Genomic DNA, 25,979 nt, shown 5'->3' with positions numbered 1-25,979 from the left:
ATTAAGGGCAGGATGTTTTTTTTTTTTTTTTTTTTTTTTTTTTTTCCCCATATTCAAGTTACCTTTAGAATTTCTCTTTGCCTTTTCTTTTTATAAATCAGGTTGCAATTACAATCAATCAAGAACATAACAGCCCCATCCTTCATCTCCTGAATTATGGATTCTGTGACATCACTGTAAATTATACATTAAAAAATCTGTCTTTCCTTTTTTCTAAAAGTAATTAATTATTTAACATTGTACAACTGTCTAAAGGCTAATTTTTGTAAGATTCTTTACACGTGCAATAGCTTGTTTCCTTCAGAAAACAATTTTCACACAGCAGCAAAAAAACAACGAACAGTGGGAACATTCAAAGTATACTAAGGTTCATTCATTGTTTACCAATGGTGTAACAACACACCTCACACTCAAGTACCAAAAACATTTCTCCAACCATGAACTCTCAAACCGACTGTATGACCCACTTGAGCACTCTGGGTTTCCAAGTGCAGAATGAGACTATGTGACCTCTTGTGAAATTTTAGATTAGACTTGAACCTGAAACATGTGTTCCACACATGCTAACATACAAGCAACATGCTAAAGCAGGCAGCCAATCTTCAACAACCATTACTGACTCCCTAAAAGAAAACACATTTGATAATAAACCAAAAGGTAGGCAACAGCTCCTTATAAAAGATGTAACAGTGATGACTAACCAACAAGGCAAATGTAACACTCTTCAGCCATTAAAAATAAATAAATAAATAAATATCTCACTGTAGGTTTCCTTCAGGTCCAGATTTATATGCAGAGATTATATGGGGTGTTTTCCTTACTTTTTATCTCAGATTCATTTAGTGTAGGTATTCAGTCTCTTACACTATTAGTGTGGTGGCTATTGTTGTACTGCAAGTTTAACTGGTTTCTTTAGTTTTGACACAGAAAGGTATACAAATTTTATAGTAATCAAACACTTGCGTCTTCCTTTAATCACATAGCAACTTTTATTCCAGTTCTCAACAAGGTAACTTGTTACTTATCTTCCAGATTTGTGTGTCTAATACTACTCTAACACCTTCTCTCGTCTTTCCTATGATGCTGTGTTGCAACATCACAATTCTTCCATGTATCTTTGTCTCAGAGTATTACCAAAAACTAAAAGGGTTTCAAGTAATCATTCAAACAATTCTCACAACCATGGCACTTTAAAAAGCCTCTATTAACATGCCCTACAGCTGATGGAAGTTCTCATAGCTTACATGCTAAACCAACAGTATCACAAAACAGTCATGTAGGAGTTCCCAGCTTCAGTGAATGATAACTAGATACTGCAGAAGTGTACATCTTCAGTCAGGAGCCCAGGTTTAGAGCAGAGGTCTTTCCTCTGTCAGTAGAACCTTTGGAAAACGTGACAGATAATGGCTCATTTCTATTCCAAATACCCTAGCAAAACTCAGAGGTTCCAAAGCACTTCTTCAGGATTTTTTTGTGTGTTTTTTTTTTTTCCCTAGGAAGCATTGAACTCTTGATGAAACAACCAAATGAATGCTTTCAGCATGGGTAACTGTAAATCTCACATTTTTCAGTTCCAGGGACAGAATGACTCTGAGCTCTTGAGCTAACCCGTTCAACTGACTAGCCATAATTTTCCCAGCAAACCCATCCAGACAAACCCTTAACAAATTGTATGTACATTTTATGATGCATGAGCTGTGCAGTAAGCATTAAGCAGTTATACATTGGTCCTTGACTAAATATCTGAAAAAGTTATTATCCCTGTAGCACACAATCAGGAAAAACAAAACAAAACCTGTAGGTAATATAATCCCCTGCTTAGAGGTTTGTATTAAGAAGATGGCCTGGTATTTAAGAACCAACACAAGGCACATAGCATAAGTAATCTCAACAATTTTAACAGCCCACACGGACTCTTCACAATCCTCATTTGAGAGGCAGCAACAAAGTTGTCACTCTTCTTCCACAAAGCCATACCTTCTAAACAGCCTCCAAAGGCAAAGCCCAAATATTAAATCTGAAAAACATTCAGGGTGACATCCACATGGATCAAAAGGCAGAATTTTGTGTAAGGCTGTTTATGCTAAAGCATTTAAGTTTTGACGTACCCACACAGGAATTTCAAAAGAGCACATCTGTGGGTGTTTTTTGATGGATTATGCATCATAAAGAGCAGAATGTTGTTAAGAAAAAGCTACAGGTGAGCTTAAGATTCATGGGTTTTATTAACCAAAAATGACCTGAAACATAAAATTACTGAATTTGGTGTACAATAACCTGACACTACCCTCATAATCACCCTTTTATAAGATGTAATTACACGTCTTGCTAGGAAAGTTAGTTACTTTAAAATACACTTTGAACACAAAATTAGCTTCATGGTTATCCTTATTGTATCATCCCTAAATTGCACCTGTGCAATTGCCTGAGTGCTCTAATTGTAGGTTTATAGGATGAATGCCTCAGAAAGTAACTAACTGAACTACATAAAGATGATTAGGGCAATTACTCTTAGGTAAAAATGGTTAACACAATGTCAAAACCATACTGCATTTGCGTATTCGTTAAGCATGCTGTTCCTGTTGTTGCCTACAACTGTCTTCCTTCCAAACAGTGAGGTTACTATCAGGGAAAGCAGAAGAGTCTTCCAGCTCTTCTAGCATTTGTTTTTTGTTCTTTTTTTCTTTTTAATTTTTCTTCATCCCCTCCCACCCCTCTCCTTATAATTCTGGTGCTAATCTCCCAGTACAAATTAAAAGCCATTTGAAATTTGCAAAATAACTTGTAAATAGGAGTTGTAGAAAAAAAGATAAAATAAATGGCATCTTCGGTAATGGTGGACAAAAATCAGAACAAAAATCATGCTATTCCCAATAAAATGTTTTAGTTTGAACTTTGAGCTAAGTATTTGTGAGCAAGAAACTTTCTTTCATCAAGGACAACTTTTCAAATCTCTCAATGGTCCATGTAAGAGGCATGTTTATGAGAAAATATCAGTACTGTTTACATCTTCAGAAATATTTTGTATTGGATTTTCCTTTTCTTTATGTTAGTGGAACTGTATACTGACAGGTCTGTATGAACAAAAAAATTGTGCTCTATAACAATGTCAGTATTGCAAGAAAACACCAGAAAACTCATATACTTCTATTCAGTGGTCACACTGAGAATTAGGAACCTTACCCTGTTTTTTTTACCAAAAAGTTTTTCCTGAATAACAGCTTACTGTTCACACATGTGAGGTTACGTAATTGAATGGGGTCACCAAGGAACACCCAAACTAGCTAGTCTAAAAACACAGAGTCTGCAACAGTAGAATTACTTTCTTTCTTGGTTCAACCTTCCAAAAACTAAGATCTATTTCAGAGCAGCTTAATGAAAAGAGATCCTCCTCCCAGATGTAACCACCTAATGATAAATAAGGATGGGGTGGGGTAAGATCACAGGGGCTACATTTACACCAGCGAGCAAAGCAGGGCACGAACCCAGGCTGCCTGTGCCTACCTACCACATGGCAGTTTCTCACGTGCTCCCACACATCGTGGCACAATTCAGGCAAAACTGCACCAGCTGGACTTGGCTCCAAGCAGGACAGTTGTCTGTTGGATGTACATCATGCTCTACCACCTGCTCTTTTCACTGGCTGGTATGGATGCTGCCGTGGGAGGGAGTGCAGGGAGACACAGAAAAACTGCAACAACCCTAGCATGTGCAGCAGGAAGAAGCAAAAAGGCAGATGGCAGAAAACACCCATGTCTCTAGGGAAAGGAGACTAGGAAAGGAGGGGAACTGTTGAATAAGAGAGCTCAAACGTTTAGTCTTTAATCTCAAAGATCATCAGCCTCCTCCCCTTCTCCACCTCTAGAACTTAATGCTTTAATCCAGTTTTCAGAATACAAGAAATAAATCTCAGAAACTTCTACTCCTGTGGTATGATCTATCCAGGTCTTCAAGTTTTAAAAAGGATAAAGAGATGTTATCCTGTTGGAGAACACTACCACAGCAACTCTGTTTTCATGTGACTATAAAATGTATTCAGTTCTGGTCGGTTCAGGCATTGGATGGGACAAGTCAATAAAGAAAAAACAAAACTGAACTGCAGATGCACCAACCTACACTTTTTATAATAAACCATAAACTAAACCTGCATATTTACTTTGAAATTTAAATACCTGCTTCTTAAGTACAACACTGAGAACTTCCCAGCAGGACCACTTTATCCTTTGTGCATTCCCTTAAGTAGGGCTTATCAAACTTGTAGACTTGGCATAAATTAATATGGAGATTCATAGCCATAGGACATTTTTTTCCAGTTTTTACACACTTGATAATAATTGTACTTAACTTTTTAGTACGTGACATTACTATTTATTATTATTATTATTATTATTATTATTATTATTATTATTATTTCTTTTACAACACAATTAAAGAATTAGAAATACAAAATACTTAACTGGGCTGAGATTAAAGACTCATTATCAAAGGAGCTAAGTAACCTAAAAATTGCACCTGTGACCTCACATTTTCTAGAATTTTACAAAATTGCCAGCATATTCCAACACTCAGTTCACATATTATTACCTTTAAATGTTCAACAATTCCAATTTAATGTTACACTGCTTGCCTATCTTTCTTAATAAACCAACTGCTTTCATATACTTGTAATCAGCCAATTGTTATTGCACACAGAGTTATAGTGACTAAACCCAGGCATCTGAAAATGGTAACCTAGGAAAATTCCCTCCCAGAGCTGGACTAGACCATGTCATTACAAAATAATTCTCATTTCAGAAATTCTATAGGAAAGTACTCAGAATCTGTTCAGAGCAACAACATGAATACATGTTTAAGTTTTACCATGCTAGTTTACATTAAGTCAGTCATCAAGAAGCACATAAGAATTTATACCAGAGCACATTTTGAGTCACAAAACATACTGCTAAATACAAATTTTAGTTTTTATTAAATCATAAGATTATGTTAAACAACTGGCTTAGTCACAAAATTTTCTCTTGACAGGTTTCTTCTGAAGTCAAGCAAAGTTGAATGGCATTTCACTATGGTCACCATCAAAAAGAACATATCTATTGTTAGAAACACACAAACTGTTCAAATAGATGGTTATTCACAGTTATTTGTAGCTACACTATAAAAATCACAGTTCCTTCTAAGAAAGTCAGCTCAAGCTTTACTGTTGGCTTTGCTTCTGTGTTTTTGTTTTGGTGGAGGGTTCTTAACATGTAGCAGGATAGTTTAAATCCAAGATTAATTTATGGCTTGTAAATGTAACCAAAAAAACCCCTTAGGACAGAAAAGTTAGACAGAGCAAAGCATCACTTCATCATTTTGGAAGCCCAGCAACAGTATTTCAAAGTTGGCTCCCCTATTTCTGTGCTACAAGTGACATCTAACACCCAGCAAAGATTTTGCTCCAGCTGACTTCAGCCAATAGAGGACACAAACACTGTCACACTTTGGTGCCAGAAAAGCTGCTTCTAAGAAAGAGAAAGTGTTCCTCTGTTGGTGTCTGACAGAAAGTTCACTTAGCTACCCTGTCCCTCAAAAGGGTAATTACTTCTGCGTTCACCACTAGCCACACAGCCATATATTCTGCAAGGCAGGTGACGACACTGACTATTAAATGAAGACTGATGAAATTCAGAGGTGACATTTCCAGGAAGAATTTCACTAATCAAATTAGGCATCATGCACATAAGTGCATTCTATACCCCAATTTTTTGCACAGGCTTAGAGAAGCGCAGCTACTTGTAGTTCACGTGATACATTAGAAAAATAGTGACATAAAACATGGCAAGTCATAACTCCCCAGTCTTTGTTCCTGTTGTCAGAAGCCACTATTCTCATCCTCATAAAAAAAAAATAAATCAGAAAATAAAATAAAACAAAAATAAAACAAAAACCAACAAGAATTGCTGTGGCTTTCAGCATATTCTGCCCAAGAAAGTCTGCCAAGAAGGCTCTTTACATAGTTAACAATCACAGTTTATTTTGTTTATCTTGTCTATGTCTGCAGTAAGAAAAACAACACTAAAAGGAAAAATACTTGGAATCAGCCTGATTTTTCACAGATATGTAATTAAAAAAAAACAAACCAACAACAACAAGCCAACCAACAAGCCTCTTAACTATAGCCAAAGTTAGGCATTTCTTAACATAAGGAGTTTAATTGACACAAGCCAGAATTCCTTGTGTTTGTCCAAGGTCACAGCTTATTCCTAAGGAATCCACCCTGCGAGAACAAAGACATCCTCAGAAGGAAAATGCACAAGGAACTGCTGAGATACACAAGTATCTCCTCACTAAGCAGATGTTCAGTGCCTTATTTCATCTTTTGCTAATTCTGAAGTCTTCCAACAGGCAGAACTGTCCAATGCAGTCCCTGTTCAGTATAAAATAGACACGAACGATCAGACTGCATGCCTTTCAGAAGGCTGCAAAGGTACACCTGTAATCCTCTCCTCCCTCACTATTTTTCATTGACCTAACCTTCAAGGCTTCAAGTACTCTCACTGATAGCACACAGCATACTTGATATATCTGCACACCAGAGCCTATTTCCTCTATTAAAAATATTTTTTTCCTTTATAATAAAACAAGAAGAAAGTGCCTATTGAGAAAAAAAAAACAACCACACACATTTCACTAGTTTGGTCACTGGTCAGAAAAGATCCATTCAGATTCAGTAGCTTTCACCACACTAAGATTTTACATGGTACTAGAGAATACAAAGTGGATTTGTAGCCTAAGCACACATCATTTTTAGAAAGCTATAAAACTTAACCTTTGTAGGGTATGAATAGTGCTTCACAATAGCGTTTAAAATGGCTATTAAAACTTCACACTTCAGATAAAAAACAGCCTGATATTGCCTTTATAAAATGGATTTCTTCTTACTACTCAAGTGCATGGGGAAAAAACCCACAAACTACATTCTAAAGATTACATCATTGGACTTTTTTAAAAGTAAGGCAGAGAAGGAAATACTCTCCCATCACTTCATCGCTTTGTAACAGTACCCCAAAATTAGTCTTTGTCTACCCACTGAGAAGATACTTGAAAAAATTAAGTAGACAGGGATTTCTTCTGCTACAGCTGTGGACTAGACTTCCAAAAGCTTTTTGTTTATAAACCATAGCCTACACAATTAACAGTCACTGAATCAAGAGATCAGAAAACCATACTAATCTGTTAATCTAATACTGGCTATGATATACTGTTCATTATTTTAGGTCAGACCATGTTTCAATATGGGAACATAGAGGGTCCTCAAGTTCTCCTAAGGGCAAAAAAGCCTCCACATTGTATTGACAGTCTAGTGAGGAAGGGATCATACTTTTCACTTTGTAGAGAAAAGCAATTAAAAAAAAATTAAAAATAATCAAGGCATAAGCAAGATCATTAGAGGTGTGAGCCCTTCCAGCAATCTCTTTTCTCATGTCAGATTCATGCAAACACTCTGCACACCACAGCCGTAATCCACAAGTTAGAAACACAAGCAGTATATGTATCAGTGTTGGAAAAGAACTCAGAAATTTTGAATAATGTGATTATTTTGTGTTAGATGTCCTCTGTATATAAATATATGTAAGATAAAATTGTAATCAGAAAGGCACACAATTAGTGCCACAGCTAGGACTGAGCAAGGACATTCTCAAATAACTAGGCCTTGAAGAAGGTGATTAATCAAGAGGTTTTAAGGGTGAAGACCCTTCCCCTGAGCATATGTGATAGCAGAAACAGTGATGTAACCAAGTGATACCTATATGAACATTGCTAACTAATCACTGTAAGGAGAATGAAGCTTACTAACTTTATAGTTTTTTGTGTATAAATATGTCGTGGAAAATCTGGCTTGATTTGTGGGAAGGCACCAAGCACCCAGCTTTGTACAAACATGCAATAAATAATGTCTCCTTCCTAAAGGTAGTCTCTTTGTCTGCGTTTTGGGAGCGATCTTAAAACGGTAACATTGGCAAGCACAGAAGGTTTGAAAGAGAGGGGGTATCACTGAGCAGTAACTCTTTCATGCTTTGATAATTCTTAAAGCAGAAGCCAACTCTAGAAGTAAATTAATCTCTAAACAAATTTGCTGGGTTTGCTGCATGAAAGAAAAAACAAACACAAACAAACACTCAAATTCCCTCCACTACCCACTGATATTTAACACGTCCATTACAAAATACCACCCATGAAAAAGGCGAAGGCACGCACTTCTCTTTCTCCCTCAACTCTTGGGTGTTTCAGATGCTCAAGTTTAGTTTCTTCAGCTGGCTGGAACAATGCTAACGTACCATGCATGGTACCTAGCACAGCTGCAAGACCAGAAAGCCACGACCCTCTCAGTTTCTCTCATGGATGTACTCTTTCTTTAAGAAAATTACTTCTTCTGAGGGTTTAGTCACTTTCCTAGGAGTTGACACATGGAGGCTCCACTTCTGCTGCAGTGAATGTTTATGAATATACATGGGATGGCTGTTCAAATCCCCACCCCTACATTGCAGGTCAAGTACTGGTCTAGGGGACTCAGATTTGCCTCTCCAATCCCTCAGAAAATTAAATCATGTCTCTCATAACAAACAGCAAACAACATAATTGCTGAGCTGGGTGTCTTTAGCTGCTTCATGAAGGGTTTTTTTTTGGTTGGTTGGTTTTGGTTTTTGTCTTGGTTTGGCTCACATTTTTTAAATGTTTCATTTCTAGTATATTGGTTTTTACTTTCATAAAAAATAATTTTTCAAATATCTGGGTTAGACAGCTGAAGCCCAAAGTCTTCATCCGTACAGATACACTGTGTTTATCAAACAGATCTCTAAACCGATTGTGTTACGTATGGTTTCTCCCAGCTTTATTTGATTACTCTATCTGTCCTGTCCTTCTGTGTCCCTCCCACACAAGGTGGGAGTGCGAAAGAGGCAGGAAGACATGCTATTTATCATTGTAACAGTCTCTTCCCACGCAGCATAACTCCACAATTTATAACCTCAGTATTTGAGTAAGAATACTTTTCAACAAATTATTGCAATAATCACGTTAAGCATGAAAGAGATGTCCAGTTGCAGCCCTTCAGGTTTTTAAGCTCTATCTGAACACAGTTTTGGAAGCTGGAGACATTATTTTACAGCTAGATGTGATTTCAGTATAAATTCCCTCTTTCCATCTTTTCATGAAGATCTACTTGAGCATTAAAAAAAAAAATGCCAGAACCAAATTTATCAGCTAGCCCCTAGAACTGAAAAGTCATATTATATAGCTCATGTTGTAGCTCAATGTCTGAACGTAAAATATAGATATTTGAGGATTTATTTTTTTTCTTGATAGCCTATTCACCTGTCTCTTTTTCCTTAAACTGCCAGTGGGAAAAACAAAACCATGTTCTACACTATACAGTTTTGACTCGGTAAGAGCAATATTCATCGCTTCTCAAGAAAGTTGGTGCAGCAATTTACGAAATATTTCTATATTTTTCAAAATAGAAATAAATATTTCAGTACTCTTCAGGGCTATTACTTTAAAAAAAACAAAACAAAAACCCCAAAACAATACAACATGAAACCACACAAAGCAAACAAAACTAAACTGAATAAGCAAGTTAACCAAGTTTAACACTTCAAGACTGCACACTCTGCTTCATAAAAGAAATACCATATGCATGGGCTGCTACTGCCTGCTACTATAGGAAATTGGCTTTCATAACCAAGGAGGCTGAGATTTCAGTATGGCCAGCCATCACTGGTTGTGTATTTTATCATCTCACCACCAGCTTCCTCTTGCTGGGGAGAAAAAAGTAAAAAGGCAAGACATTCTACTTAGCTTCCTTCATCTTCCACATTGATTTGACTTATGACAAAAAAACCCAAAACAAAATCAAACAACCATGAATGCTGCACTGCTACAGTACTAATTCAGTTTTTGAATTTATTTTGTTTTGCTTCAGAAATCCAGAAGAAAAATGAAATTTTTCTGCAATTTATTATGTCACCAAAACAGTCATGCTCAGCTAATGTTTAGTAGAAAAAAAGACATAAGAAATATTTTGCAATAAACTATAGATAGGCAAGCCTAAAGCTAGCACAAGTCTCACTACAATGCTATATTTCAAAGTCCAGCTAAGTACCACTCCAAAGTACTATACAAATTCACTACTTAAATCAATTATCAGACAGGATTTTTATTTTTTTTTCCCCCATTTTATTACTGCATTTATGCTGTGTGGTGAGTAGCAAGAAATTACACATGTTAAGAAAAAAAGGCCATTAGTCCTAATTTCAAAACTACAGGGGAGTAGACCCTGGCTGCTGGGAATCAGCTCTTCATGTTGATTCACAAGTGCACAAAATGAGCAACCCTTTTGCCAGCTAAGTGAGAAATGCTTAGGGCATTGCTTTACTGGCACTCAGAAATATGACTGCTTATTTTCAGTAACACCAAGGACAAAACAATTGGTGAATATGCAGAGTACCAGATGAAATACACTCAGGATCATTCTGCTCACAAAATGTGGGATGGAAATTAATATTCTTCCACAGCCTTTTAGTGCTATTACTTTCTCAAATACTCCCTCCTTAAAAGCCAAACAGCTATTACATACACTTTTATCCCAATAGTTGTAGGCAGACTGTCAGAAAACTGGGCATCCTCCAGTTCAGCCTCTTTGCCCTGAAACACACAGCCACCCTATCTCACATCAGTACTTCATTGCTCTGCTTCCTCAAGGTCTAGGTACTCGGCAGGAAAAGGAACAAATTATTTATTCTTTTAAATGTGTGTGCAGAGAGCAAATAACCACTCTTCCCTAGGAAAAAAAAAAAAAAAAAAAAAAAAAGCATGTCTTCACACAGAAGTGCTACTGAAACACTGGGAAGACAAATTTTGGTTTAATCACTCCAGTTAGAAGTTAGCAACAAATCAGTCTCCAGATTGCTTAGATTCCTTCTCCTGTCCTACAAAAATGCTGTATGTATGACTTTGAAATCAGCAGATCTGACACTGATAAGAGAATATAAGGAACTATATCATACTGACTTTTCATAGGATATTTGTCACCATTCTTACATAGCTTCCTCTCATTTACCTCCTATCTCTCTCATTATATTTCTTTTTTACCGAGTTTACACTCCATAAAACATTCATGTATTAATATTATCCCTTAATTACTAGTATTTTACAATATTAAAATTAGTTTAAACTGTATAGTCAGAACAACGAAATTACTGCCTACTTTTGAAATGCTGTAAGAAGTGATTACACATTTAACTTCAAAATTCTTTACGTTCTTTGTCTCAAAAGACTTCCCCAAACTTTGTAACTCCAACTATGTGAATTATTCTTCTATTTTCAATTAACGAAAGTGTGTGTGGGGGGGTTGGTGTCCTCTTGGACACTGTAACAAGACAGTGAGCTGAACTGTGTCCCAAGGTGTCAGGTACTGATTGCGAGATTTCAGACATTCTAGATCTCTGGATGTCTTTGGGTAGGAAGACAGACACCCTTTCCTCCAACCCAAAGCCAAACGTAGAGATACGTAGGTTTCTTACAATCAGCTGTAGTGAGCTTATACTCTTGTACACATGTAAATTAACAGAAAAAAAAAAACCTACTGATGATGAACAGAAGGAAAAGAATATACACAGCAACATCTGAACTAGGTTCAGTTCTGCAGAGCTGTAAGAAAAAAACACAGACAAGCAGATATGACTAAACCTTTAGAACAGAAGTCCAGCAGTTTCATGTTCCTTAACAAATACCCATCAAGTTTCCTACACATCTTGCTATATTTGTGACATTTTCCCAGATCAGCTACTTTTCTTCTCTAGTAAAATGTGTTGTCCAAAAAACCCACTATAGTTGTACTTGCACTGGAGGGTATCTGACTAGAAGAATGAACTAACCTTCTATAGCTACAAATGCTTCAGGAGTTAGGACATTCAGCAAATGCTGTATCAATTACAACACCTATACTCAAGTCAACAGCTCTACTATTCCCATCACTACATTCCTTCTCAAAACAAGTTTTCAGAAGGATAAATACTAAGTTAGCCACATAGGAAATGAAGCCTAACCACAAATATGAGGTTATCAGTGGACTTCTCAAAATGCTTGTCTTGACACCAAAAGGCTTTATCTCATTTCTCAGCAATGTTCTTTGCCGTGTCCTAATGAGACCCACAGGCTGAGTGAAGTGGAGAGTTCCTGACACCAGAAAAAAGGAGACCACCACACAGAAAGATGAGGGACTGCATTAGGAGTGGAGTAATAGAAATAGAATAGAAGTCTCAGAAATGCAAGGTCTCCATGGCATCTCACTTGAAAGTACTGTAGAATCAGACAAACCCATGCATGACAGATAATGACACAGCAGCAATAGGCTGGACAGCTCAATGGAAAGAGAAATAGGAACCTAAATTATACCTGGGGATGTAAAGTAGCATTGTCATTACAATGACAATGGTGAAGCCTCATCTCAACACCAATGTCTTGTTCATGTATTTTCAAGAAGCTCTGATTTAACTTGAAAAGTAAACAACCTTTTTACTTGTAAGAGGGGGAGTCTATCATATGAGAAAAGACTAAGAAACAAGTCTTTGTTCTCTAAATGTTTCGGGGATTGACCTGTTTAAGTTCAAACCTCAAACTTACATTCAAACTCTAATACATTACAACTGCATTCTGACAAACCAGAGTTTTCTAGCCTTGTAAAGGGAAGAAACAATGGCAGAAAACATCATCGTTTTTAAAAGGAATCAGTCAATTAATACATGGAATTTATACGATCATCTGTAACTATACAGGCATAGACCTAGTGATCCAAGATGCCCCTTCTACTCTTAAGTGTGCACCGCTTTCTTGCTAATGCCATTATAAATCTTCACCAAGGAAATTCCACTGTGGGTATAACCCACTTGCTTCACTCAAACACTCCATACCCTCTAGCCTGAAATTAGCAGCGAACACTTGAACTGGAAACGTTAGGACTCCTCTGAGCCTACTTCCATTTTCTAGTCTGCTGAATTTTTAATAAATTTCCCACAAGGAACCTATTTCTGCCTAGCTCCTTATATGTTTAACACCAATCTACCAAAAATTTAGTTGTGTATCTCACTACTCTCTCACATCTACACCATTTACTTGCTTAAAATAACTGCTTATCCTCTCTGATTTTATTGGTCCTATAAGAACACAGTGTACCCTAGCACTTCAAGTGAAGTGTTAGAGGCTGCCAGAAACACACTACATACCTTGTACCCTGTTTCTCCGTGTGGCACTGGGGGTGAACCACCAACTACAGCAGGTGCAGATGAATCTTTGCTCATGCTTCATGTGGATGATTTTCTATACTTATATCTTTACATTTTCATGTAGACAGGAAAAAAACCCTGACAAGTCATATGCAAACTAGGTTTCATCATCCTTGATGTATGCAATAAATTAAAATAAGCAACAATAAGAGCAGGAGTTTTGCATTTTCGGTTTTGTGGGGGTTGGGTTTGTTTGGGTTTTTTGTGGTTTGGTTTTGTTTTTTTTCACACAAATGCTTTAAGAACATTTTTAAGGGACAGGCATGACCATTTTTGTCACTTTTGTGAAAGGTTTTTCTCTCAGTCAAAGAACTGCAACCCCAAATGTCAGCATGGAGCTATGATCTCAGACTGGTATTCCTGGCACGGCCACAAGGTAGCTGAAATGATAGAAGAGAGGTCCTTAATCTGAACTACTGTAGTTTTTACTCTACTTCCAAATTACTTCTTGCTCTTAGCTTCTGTAAACACCTTTCAAATTTCAACTAATTAAGAGACAAATTTCTTAAAGCAATGACTCCCACAGTTGAACCAGTCAAAGGGCTTTCGGGAGGCTTGTTCCCAGCAGAGAACCAAGTAGTCTCTGCAGCAGATAGACACACTGAGCCAACCCAGCAGTTAAACTCCACACTCAAAGGCCCTGATCACAGCGAAGCGCAACCCACACTTCCATTTCTAGTAGATGCCCATAGCACAGCAGTGAGCAGATCCTTCCCAGAGGTTACATGGCTGCTCCACAGCCAGCCCTCTCTAGGGCAATACTTCTCATCTTCCTTAAAACAGCATTTCACAGGTGTGTGCACTGGCACTACTGATCTGACCTGCTGGTAACCCACCTCAGTGAAAGGCAGCAGAGTTCTAACAACACAGTATTGCGTGCTTTGACAGTAACATGAGTAGTCAATGCAGTAGCTTAAATAATCCCTTCTTACACTGTCATAAAAATCAGTGAATCTTGTTCAATGTCCTGTGCTCGCAGGTCAATACATTGCACCAGGCCCCCAAAGAGATGCTCTGATCTTGTGTTGGCAGCATATGGATGTTATGTCATTGTGTGTCAAAAAGGGCACCTGAATCAAAATCTCTTCCCTTAGCACACACACAGTCATTGCACTCCTAATTACAGTGTTATCCAAAGACTGAATTTAAAGGAATTCAAATACAGTGGTCTCAGCTGACCTGTAGCCATAGAAGCCTTATATTACAGTTCGGCAGATTTTTGAAGATCAAGGATTAAATCTAAACTAAAAGAGCAAGGAAGAAATTCCATACACCATTTCAGTGGTTGGCATTTGACTATCCACCAGAAGTCTAAATTTAGCTTTACATCATCTAAAATCTATCAACAGACCTGGATAAAGGCTGAATAGGTAAATGCAACCAAACATCATCACAAGCCAAACTAACCTCATACCGAACACAAGCTTTTAGCAAACATACTCTGTCCTATAAATTCATGTTTATGTATGTAGCAGTTTCATAAATGTACTTTATTCTGAGATATTTTCTCCTCTTAATACTTTAGGTATTTGCATCACCACCCCACACACCTCACTTCTGTCCTTTTATCCTTTTCCCATTTCATCATGAATCCTTCTGCATGACAATTTTCATTTTTTTACCTGGTCACACCTTTTTGGAATTAAAAACCAGCAGAAAAACGTGAGATGCTGTGAAGGAGAGAGTGAATAACTTAGAGTTTGCTACATTGTAACTTTTGCTTGAGAGCATTCTGGAGAATTAGCATGCATTAAGCTGAACAGAACATTTTTGAAAGCATACAATTATTCATAAAGATCTCCTGTGCTTAGCTTTATTTATTTTTCCTAACAATATTTAGCACAACTTGCAAACATCAATAAAGAGCACAGCACCTAGAAATATCTAACACACCTACTTAAGGTATTATATTGTCACTTATGAACTAGTCTAGTAAAACTTCTGAAGGGCAAAACTAAAACAAATGCTCACAAGAACACAAGAGCAAGAGCAAAGTATAGCAATCAATCTTACACAAACATGCCAAGTTTTCGTATTGACTAAGGTATTTTTTTGAACATATCAGAGTAGGCTATTCAGCTCTAAGCACTAAAATACCTAAAGATCTTTCATGCCAGATTGGATGAGACAGAAACAATTGCACTAATTAATAATTTAGAGTAATTTTGCATGTGCAATATACCAGTACAGAACTTCACTAGCGTAATGTTTTGTTCTAATAGAGGTTACAGACACACAAAGCAGGTATCAGGCCACAGTGATCTCAGTGGTGGAGTTGCCACCCTGTAAAAGGACAGAATTGGTTTGCTAGCATTAGCGATTCTCATGGACTTCCCCGTTTATTTAGTATAATACAATGGTGAAACTTAATTGATGTGTTTGCACGAGTTACTCCACTGTGAGGATTCACACTGCTACAAAAATTAAATACACTCTCAGATCAGCAAAAGGAATTAAGACAAAGATAAGCTCTTACTGGGACTTAAAATGACCAAAGCAAGCAAGCAAAACCTCAGCAGACAAGGTAATTTGATTTCAGTTGAAAGAAGCTACACATCACCTAACTTCCAACTACAGACACCACTGCCTACAATAAACAAACCCTGCAATTTTACATGGAAGTAGTTTTGAAAGGACAGTAGTTTACATGAGGAAACCACTATTTTTCTTTGCTTTCTGAAGTTCTACAATGATTACCAAAGTAAACTTTAGTCTTCGTAAAATAAAAATCTGGGGAAAAAAATAAAATACCCTGTTCTACTAACAAAGTCAGACAACTTAATCAGAAGTACTGCTAAATTGACCTTTCAAGTGATGAGGTGTAATTAGGATGCCCCACTCTCACAGCATGTAAATGAATTAAAGTGAGAGAAGGTACTGGACAGCTTCCTTACTGCTTAAAACACCTGAAGGTGTTTTTGAAACTATTTGTGAAGGAACACATAGTCCATCTCAGAAAAAATTATCTTAAGATGACAATTCAAGAGTACGCAATTAGTTGAAACTGCGCATCTTGAGAACAGCCTCATGTCCTTCTTCATTACCTTGTCTGATGAGGCAAGGCTGTAAGAGAGCTGAACTAAAACGGGGGAGTAAGACAGCAAGATTCTTGAGGACTGGGAGGAGAAGAAAGGGAAAGGAGGAGAGAAAAATGGGAGCGAAGTAGTCTGGCATCAGTTTCCTCAAACTGTGGAAAAGATCAAAAGTTCTGAAGCCAGGCATGCTATGAAGGACAAGCGCCTTTAAAGCAGCAACTCTGGCAACAAGTCACTTGGTAGGAGGAGAAAAGGCTCAGGATGTCAAGAGACTGACCATGCTAGTGCAGAAACCATTGCTGTACAGTGGTGTGTTCTGCTTCATCAAGTTCCAATTCAAAACATTGCCTAACTTGTATTTTCAATATAAAAACAGACAGCAACAATAAACTAGAATTAATATCAGTCATGCAGGAAATAAATCCCAAACTATAGGAAAATACAGTGATCAAGACTCCACTTCCACTACTATGTTTTTCCTCTCATTAAAATATTTCTCCTGCACAGTAATAGACACAGGATAATTTTATTAATATACCAAAAACACATCCAATTTGTTGAAGGTTGTGGAAGCACTAGATAAAGAGCACAATGACAGTTTTCTTTGCACATCTGTCTTGCTATTAGCATACAAAAAACCAGCTCTAATGTATTCTTATCCATCATAAAGCTAACCATTAGCAGGTAACAGCAAACCTGATATACTTTTGTAATAGCCCTGCCTCTCTCCCCAGGCATTTAGGTACATTTTCCTCAGAAGGAAAAAAACCTCTAGATGAAACTATTTCTTCTCCTCCAGGCATTTTCCTGCAAGAGATCTCTACTACAAATCCACAGGAAGCCAATATTTTTCCTATACAAATTAATTAAAAAATCATTCACAACTGGCTTTTGACTTCATCAAAGTAGGTTTTGACTCTGTGATACCTTTTAATTAAAAATAGAAGTGCAACATCTAATACTCTGAAGATAAAGCAACTTCTTTACTATTCACCTAGAAATAAGAAATCACTGGGGAGTTAATCCTGAGAGACCCACCTCAAACATGACATACTCAAAGATCTTTGAGAAGCTCCACTGACAGCCAAAACAGAATTTAAGCTTGTCTTTCCATAGCTTGTGCAATCCCTTAAGTATGATCACAGAAATAATCTTCCAGCTCTTTTGATCTGACAGAGAACTGCCCAAGCATTTTGCTACTGTGCATTACTACTTCTGAGTCATCACCATCAACTAAGAAACCCAAAGAGGTATTATTCTAGAAACAAGCCACCCATAGCTGCAGATAAAGGCAAAGTTAACAAGAGATTCACTGAGATGCTCTCCAGCGAAGGAACAGACTGCTCCACCCACTTGAGAAAGGCGGACTAACACCCACCACTTGACATCTTCTTGTCAAGATGTAATGGCAACTGACAGATGAGATTTTCAGTCAAGCAAGATGCAACACCACGGACCTGGCTGCTTTGTCCAAGGAAGGCTACACAACTGCTGAAAGCAGCTCCAAGGCTCCACCAGCTGTAGTGTGGCTGTCATCCCATCAGACCAGCCACTATCTTTTGACCACAGTAGTGTAGTGAAACAGAATCCTCTGTAACTGCTGCTTTTGCCTCAAAACAATCAAGCCATTGTACTTTTTTGGCCTAACCCTGACACATGGTAATAGAAATAATCCCTAAAGGAGGAAGTATGGCTACACCTGGGGGAAGGCTGCAGCACCCCCCCACCCCCCCAGCCACTATCTTTTGACCACAGTAGTGTAGTGAAACAGAATCCTCTGTAACTGCTGCTTTTGCCTCAAAACAATCAAGCCATTGTACTTTTTTGGCCTAACCCTGACACATGGTAATAGAAATAATCCCTAAAGGAGGAAGTATGGCTACACCTGGGGGAAGGCTGCAGCAGGAGGGAACGAACATGTTTTTTCCCCCAGTTTTTCCCCATGGTTTTTCACAAACCTATGGAGAAATTACAGAGAAGAAACAAAATTAAAAAGAAAGAAAAAAAAACCAAAACAACTATGTATTATAATTCCTGATAGAACTTTCATATCAAACGAGATGGAAATTTTGAAGAATATATAAATCAGCAACCAGAGTTTTTATTGAATTGTCCTTCCAAGATGCAGGACTGCCTTCCTAATCAGTTTAGTTGGCTATTCAGCTGTTTGTAAAGAATTTTTCATCACTCCTTCCTATACAAGTTACCCTGCATCCCAAAGGAAGTACAAGAAAAGAAGGCAGCTGCGGAAGTACATGTTAATCTGTAACCATCAGTTCATTATTTTCTCTAGTAGAGCTTGCTTTCCTTGCATTTGATCTTGCACAGGTTTTAAGAATAGAGTAAAAGAAGTAATTTGTATGTATTAACATCAGAGTTTCAAACACATTCAGTCAGCATGCTTAAACTCACATTAGAGGTTTAAATACATATTTCTGTTTCCTTAGTGAAACTAAAGATGGGAGTGTTTGGATCATCATCTCTGTTGCACTGCTCTCTTCTACTCTGTATTCTGAAAAAATGAGTTGCCAACAAAATGCTTTATGTCACTGATTTTTAAATTAAAAATACTTTCATAACTGATTATCAGGAGAAATTTATAATGAAAAATGGGCTTTAATAATATTCACTACACAGAGAATCACAAGGGTTTATTGGTAATAAAAGCCTTAATTACAGACTCAATTATTGATAGACATAAATGAAGCACAGTTATATCATTTTTATAGCTGTACAAAATATAAACTAGAAAGCAAAGAAACTATTCCTGGGCTTTATTGCCCAATGTAATTTTTTTTATTATTTCTAAAAAAAGATTTCTACAACAGCCCTCATTCCCTCTCCTTTTTCTTTATTTCTTTCTTTCACTTTTCACTTAGCTTTTCCATCTTCATCCAATTTGTCCTTTCATCCAGTAACAAAGTCCTTCACAGGCTCCTTAAAGTCTTTTATGCTGTCATTTTAGGTGATGACAGGAACAACTTTAATGAAGTTTTCCACCTGGCCAGAAGGAAGCCAGTCGGTTATTGCTCCCTCAGCCCACCTTGTAGAAGCACTGCTTGAGGTGCTGCAGTAGCAGCATTTGCAAGTTGGACCAGGATGAGGAGGAGAAGGTAGTGGTTGTGCTAAATTGCAATAAAACCAAAAAGCTTCCTCTGATGTCCTCAAACAGCAGAGCTGACTCTTATGTCTTCCTTCTGTCCACACAGAATTGAGATTCTTAGAACACTTCTCAGTTGACATACAAGGCAGCAACAAATCTTGAAGGAAAATCACCCCACTGACAATGCAGCTGTGTAGCATCTCCACTATTCAACTCTTAGCACAACTTTTCAACCTATTCAACTCTTACACTCACACAGCTACTGTCTTGCCACACATCACACTCTGCTCATTCAAGGATCTTTGCACTTATCACCCCAGAAAACCACTAGTACAGGAAATTAGCCCTACCCTGTAACCCTCTGCTCACCAAACAGTTTGCTAAAGCACCTAAGAGATCTGGATTTCCTGCCATAATTTGTGCAGAACGTTGGGGCAACTTGAGAATACCTGCAAAATCTTGCAGAACAAGAAAAAAAACAGCCCCACTAAATATAGATATTTAAACCTGAATGAGAATCGAGCCAGTCAGGCTAGCAGAGATTTCTATTCTTAGCATTGCTTCCAGTTAAATATAGATTTCTGGTTAAATCAAGATATCAAGTGTACCTAGAAGATGCTTTCATTTTCATTGCTGTTGTCATTTGCAGCTGGCAGTCAAGTTTCCCAGTGAGGACCTGGGAAGCTAAAGACAACAGTCTACAAGCTTAGAAAGGTATCATTGCCACAGAGATTCCAATAAATGTTATCCATCACTTTTAAGAATGGAGGAGCAAGTCAGGCCACTTTAATGTAAGTCGGTAAAAAAAAAACACAAAAAAAACCCAAACCAAAACATAGAATCACAGAATTGTCAGAGCTGAAAGAGACCTCTAGAGATCATGTAGTCCAACTCCCCTCCTAAAGCAGGATCACCTACAGCACATTACTCAGGACTGCATCCAGACAGGCCTTGAATAGCTCCAGAGAAGAGGACTCCACAACCTCTCTGGGCAGCCTGTTCCAGTGCTCAGTCACCCTCATACTAAAGTTTTTTCTCATATTTAAATGGAACTTCCTATGTTCCAACTTGTGCCTGTTGCCCCTTGTCCTGTCACTGGGAACTACTGAAAAGAGTCTGGCTCCATCCTCCTTGCACCCACCCTTTAGATACTTGCAGGCATTAATCTTGTCTCCCCTCAGCCTTCTCTTCTCCAGGCTAAAGAGTCCCAGCTCTTTCAGCCTTTCCTAATAAGGGAGATGCTCCAATCCTCAGTAATCTTTGTTGCCCTCTGCTGGACTCTCTCTAGTAGTTCCTTGTGTCTCTTGAACCACGGAGCCAAGAACTGGATGCAGTATTCCAGATGTGGCCTCACCAGGGCAAGGTAGAGGGGGGGAATGACCTCTCTTGACATACCGGCCACACTATTCCTTATGCAACCCCAAATTTCATTTGGCTTCTTGATGACAAGGGCACGTTGCTGGCTAACAAATAATTTACAATCTACCAGGACTCCCAGATCCTTCTCAGAACTGCTTTTCAGTAGGTCCACCCCTAACCTATACTGGTGCATGGGGTTCTTCCTCCCTAGGTGCAGAACCCTACACTTGCCCTTGTTGAATCTCATTAGGTTCTTCTCTGCCCAGCTCTCCAGCCTGTCCAGGTCACGATGGATGGCAGCACAGCCCTCCCAGTTCAGTATCACCAACGAACTTGATGAGGATACACTCTGTTCCCTCCTCCACATCATTGATGAATACATTGTACAAGACTGCACCAAATATTGACCCCAGGATGACACCACTGGCTACTGCAACACGACACCATTCCATTAATCACAACCCTCTGAGTTCTGTCACACAGCCAGTTCTCAATCCACCTCATTACCTACTTACCTGGCCCACACTTCCTGAGTTTCCTAACGAGGATGTTACAGGAGACACTGTCAAAAGTCTTGCTGAAGTCAAGGTACTTAACATCCACTGCTAACATCCCTCATCCAGCCAACCAGTTATGATGTCACAGAAGGCAGATTGGTCAAGCATGATTTCCCTGTTTAATCCATTCTGACTTCTTCCAATGACTTTTTTTGCTTTCACATGTTTTGAGATTATGTCTTGAATTATTTGTTCTAACACCTTACCAGGGACAGAGGAGAGACTAACCAGCCTGTAGTTCCCTCAGGGTTTGTTCTTGCCCTTTTTGAAGAATTGAGTGACATTGGACCTCCTTCAGTCCTCAGGCACCTCTCCTGTTCTTCATGACCTCTCAAAGATGATGGAGAGTGGCCTAGCAATAATATCTGCTAGCTCTGTCAGAACTTGTGGATGCATCCCGTCAAAGCCCATGGATTTACAGATGTCCAGTTTGGCTAAGTGGCCTCTAACCTGGTCCTCCTCTATCGAGAGAAAAGTCTTCCTCTCTCCAGAACTTATGTCTTACCTCCAGGGTCTGGGATTCAAGAGGGTCAGCTTTAGCAGTAAAGACTGAAGCAAGGAAGGCATTCAATAACTCCGCCTTCTCTGTGTCTTCCACCACTATGGCACATTCGTCATTCATCCACAGGCTTACATTCTCCCTAGTCTTCCTTTTTTTATTGATGTATTGGGAGAAACCCTTCTTTTTGTCCTTGATCCCGCTCACTAGTTGCATCCCTGCATTCTCTGACTACATTCCTACATACCTCCCAAGTGGCCAGTCCTATTTTCCCAACTTTCTTCTTCTGGTTTAATTTTTTTCCAGAAGATCCTTACTCATCCATGTAGGTCTCCTGCCTCTTCTTAATTTTTCCCCATAGGGATGCACAGGTCTTGAGCCTGGAGAAAGCAGTGTTTGAAAGTTGCCCAGCTCTCATGAACATTCAGGGCCCTGACCCATAGTATTCCACTGTGCAGATCTTTCAAGAGTCTAAACTTTGTTTTCCTGATCATGTATCCTGATCAGTATTATAGTGACACAGAAAATAACAGATCCCAAGAGCCTGACTAGTGCCAGTGAAAGGCTCTTGGAAAAACAGGAGACCAAAATAACTGTGATTCAGAAAATAACTGGTTTACATTGAGCAGAAAATAACAAATAGTTGTTGTGACTATAAAAAAACAAAGAGTAAGAGGTTTCTTTCTTAATTAAAACCGAACAAAAATTCAACAGATACAGTAAGCAGTTTCAGTAGTTTACAGTGCTAATGGAGAAATAAATAAAAATTAAAACAAGGTACAAGACCCACTAATTTTATCAGAAATTAATTTTAACCTAACAAAAAGTAACTGCAAAATGAAAATAAATTAAACATCCTTCTTGTAAACAATGCCTGCTTTTGTGATCTGTTTAGAAGAGCAACCTAATCTAAACATTTCTTACAGTTGCAGTTTCAGGTACTAGGAACTTTAAAGAACTGAGGATTAAGTTGCATATAAGATCTCTTAAAAAATACTTCAGTGAAAGAAGCAATGCAGAGGTTTGCAACTCTGCCATCCAGCAGAAAAGCAACAGAAACAAAGTCTGTAGAATCTTCCAGAAATACAATCATAGAAGAGAGTCAATAAGCAAACAATGATGCTAGAACATTTTAATAAAAACAAAGGAGTGTTTGATAGGTACTTTTAGAATAGAAACATGAAGGCTTGTGTATGACAAGTGAACACTGTCTTGCATGGGCTAGCAGGAATGGAAGACGGGTAATTTTCTGGCACAATACATTCCTAGCCTGTGACAAGCAATGAATAACTTCTGCACTCAAATAATTTTAAATCCTTGTTGAGAAAGTCAGAGGAAAACAGAAATAACAAGAAAAGGAAGAAAGTTGTCCTTCGCTACTATCCCCTTTATCTCTAAATTCCCACAGCTGATGCAAGATAAACTAACCACTCAGGGATGCAAGCTTCCTTTAAACTCACAAAACTGAAATCTATCTGTGCTTACAACTGGGAAAAAAAAAAAAAAAAAAAATCACTAATGAGAAAGTATATACCATCATCTTTGACGTGGAACAAATGCAAATTGTGCTTAGAAATTTAGGGACTCGATCCTCACCTCTCACAAGCCAGTTTAAAAGACTTGAAGAGAAATGTTTCTTTCTCATCTCCCTATAATGCAGCGTATCGAAATACACCAAGATAATGTGTGGCATTTACTGAGAATTATTACAGCTTCTAACCTTTGCTAACAAGTTCCAGGGCTAGGTAGTTGATTATAAAATTGAAATTGCATTTACCATTTGCTAGCTTCTGATAAGCAGCAGCTATAATTGATTCTCACTTTCAGTATACATCCAATTGCACTGACTCAAAAGCCTGTGTGTGCAACATTGATATTTTATCTAACAGTTTCTCTGTTTTATTGCTTACTTTCCCCTCTATGAATGAAGACTGAACTAAAATCACCACCAAAAGAATGGTATTGATACTTAAGACCTTTTGGTGTTATTACTGGGTAAATGACCCAAGACAAAATAAGATGCAAGGTTATCAGAAGTTACTCTTACCTAGTTTTATACTACATAGATCAAAGAACGAGCCTTAGTGCACAATATGATTTCTCCTTGAACAGAAACTGAAAAGAAAAACAAAAGCTACACTGCCCCCTCTTCCTTTCTCAAAATCTGCCAGGCACCTGCCTTGCATCTTTCTAAGAGAGCTTTCTACACAGAACATGCAACACCAGGCTGCATCACTATCTTAAAACCAGCAGCATTTGAAGGATGGGCATGAGAGGAAATTCCAGAGCAAGTTACTTGATCTCAGATACAACATGACATGAAAAGTCACAGATCTGTATAAACAGGTACACAACCAAACTAATTTTGTAGGCAAAGCTTCTACAGGAGATGGGAAAGTACTACAGGAAGAATATACCTTCGACTAATGAAAGCAGAACCGTAAACAAACTTTTATCCAGTACAAGAATTAAAATAAAAGGAGCTTCTTTTCTGAGAAGGAACCCAGAAGGCACCATTAGTCATTGTCTCACAGGTCTGCCAACCAGATCCGTGTCACAGAAATCTGACAAATCTCATAATCTTCTTTTTCTCCTGGCACTGCCACTGCAGAGAGCACCTAGAGCTCCACCAGTACTAAAAGGGAATGGGCATGCTCCTTTCACAGCTCTGAAGATACAAGTAGATGTCTACCCCCCCACACCTTTCAATGACTTTCTCTCAGAAGACAAAAAAAAAACAAAACCCAACACTCTAGCCTTTATTTCTTCCACTTACCCTTTTAAAAATTTTCTGTTCTCCCTTCTCATTACTTCTTGTTTCAACTTCTGTTCTCATTTTTCCCCCACATGCTTACAGAAAAATAAAAGCCACAAGCCCTTTAATACATTCATTCTATTAAACATCAGCAACAGTGAGACTCCACCCATTCTCTGTTTCCTCCTTCAACATCTGCAAAAGGACTATAATCTGAGGCATAGTTTGGTAGACAAATTCTGATAATCTGTATCAGAATATTCTGCTAATACAAACACAGCTCACATCAGCATGCGTATTTCTGCCAGCATAACTAAGAATTCCCCCTCCTTCTTCCTTTCCCTTGCTTTGTTTTTGACACTGCAGTCTGCCCACATCAGCACACCCACACTAATGCCCAGGCTAGTATAGAAACATCGGGGAAATATACATTCTTCATCCATGTGATTCTCTAATAAAATATTTCCTTTAAAGTCCGCAAGATAATTAGCCCTGATTATTGTGATACTTTACCTGGCATGCTTCCTTTCTAGATCTTCACCAAAAAATCCACAAAAGCTTGTGTTTAGTAACATACAGGGAGAAGAGCATCCTTCTCTCCTTTACATAGTCTCCTGCTGGCCTAGAGCACAAGGCTCTCCACATGGTCACTGACACAAACAGGTTAAAGGAAAGGTGTTTGAATCCTCACCACATTAACTTCTGATGGACTCTGACTTCCATTGCAATTTACAGCTGATCACTTTTCTCCATGCCCTAATTATTCCTAGACTGGAAAATTCTGTATTCAAACAACTCCAAGGTGTTGTTTGAGATGACGGATGAGCTTGTGATTAAAAGACTCAGCTTGTGCTATTATAGGCATGGTTAGAGCAAAGCAAAAAATATTTGCTTAACCTTGTTAAGATCTTCACTCCAATTCCTCCTTTAGCCTGAGCACAAGTTCAAACTTAAAGCACTATGCCTTAAAAAAAAAAATAAAAAATTAAAAAAATCAATATTCCACTGATACGCCTGTCAGCTGCAAAGAGAGCAGGGCACACACAGGTGTTTACTAACTCCCATTTTCTCACAGTAAACTTTCCATAGGTCTTGCTTCTTATCACAATTTTATGCACTATGAACCAGATTTTACAGGTTTCCTTTTATGTCCAAACAACTTTTTAATTATTCAAGTCTCTTGTTTAATGTCATGGTGATCCTTTCTTCACTCACACTTTAGTCTTCCAGTGTGATGAAAATGGATTTCCAGGAGCTGGAACAATCTAAATGGTCATTATTCACAATAATCTAACAAAATACTCTCCACTGAAAGTTAATATTGGAAAAAATACAAGCTCAAATCAAAACTG

This window comes from Chaetura pelagica, unplaced genomic scaffold (assembly GCF_000747805.2).
Source record: "Chaetura pelagica isolate M959 unplaced genomic scaffold, ChaPel_1.0 scaffold101, whole genome shotgun sequence".
Lineage (NCBI taxonomy): Eukaryota > Metazoa > Chordata > Aves > Apodiformes > Apodidae > Chaetura > Chaetura pelagica.
This window is presented reverse-complemented; position numbering follows the sequence as displayed.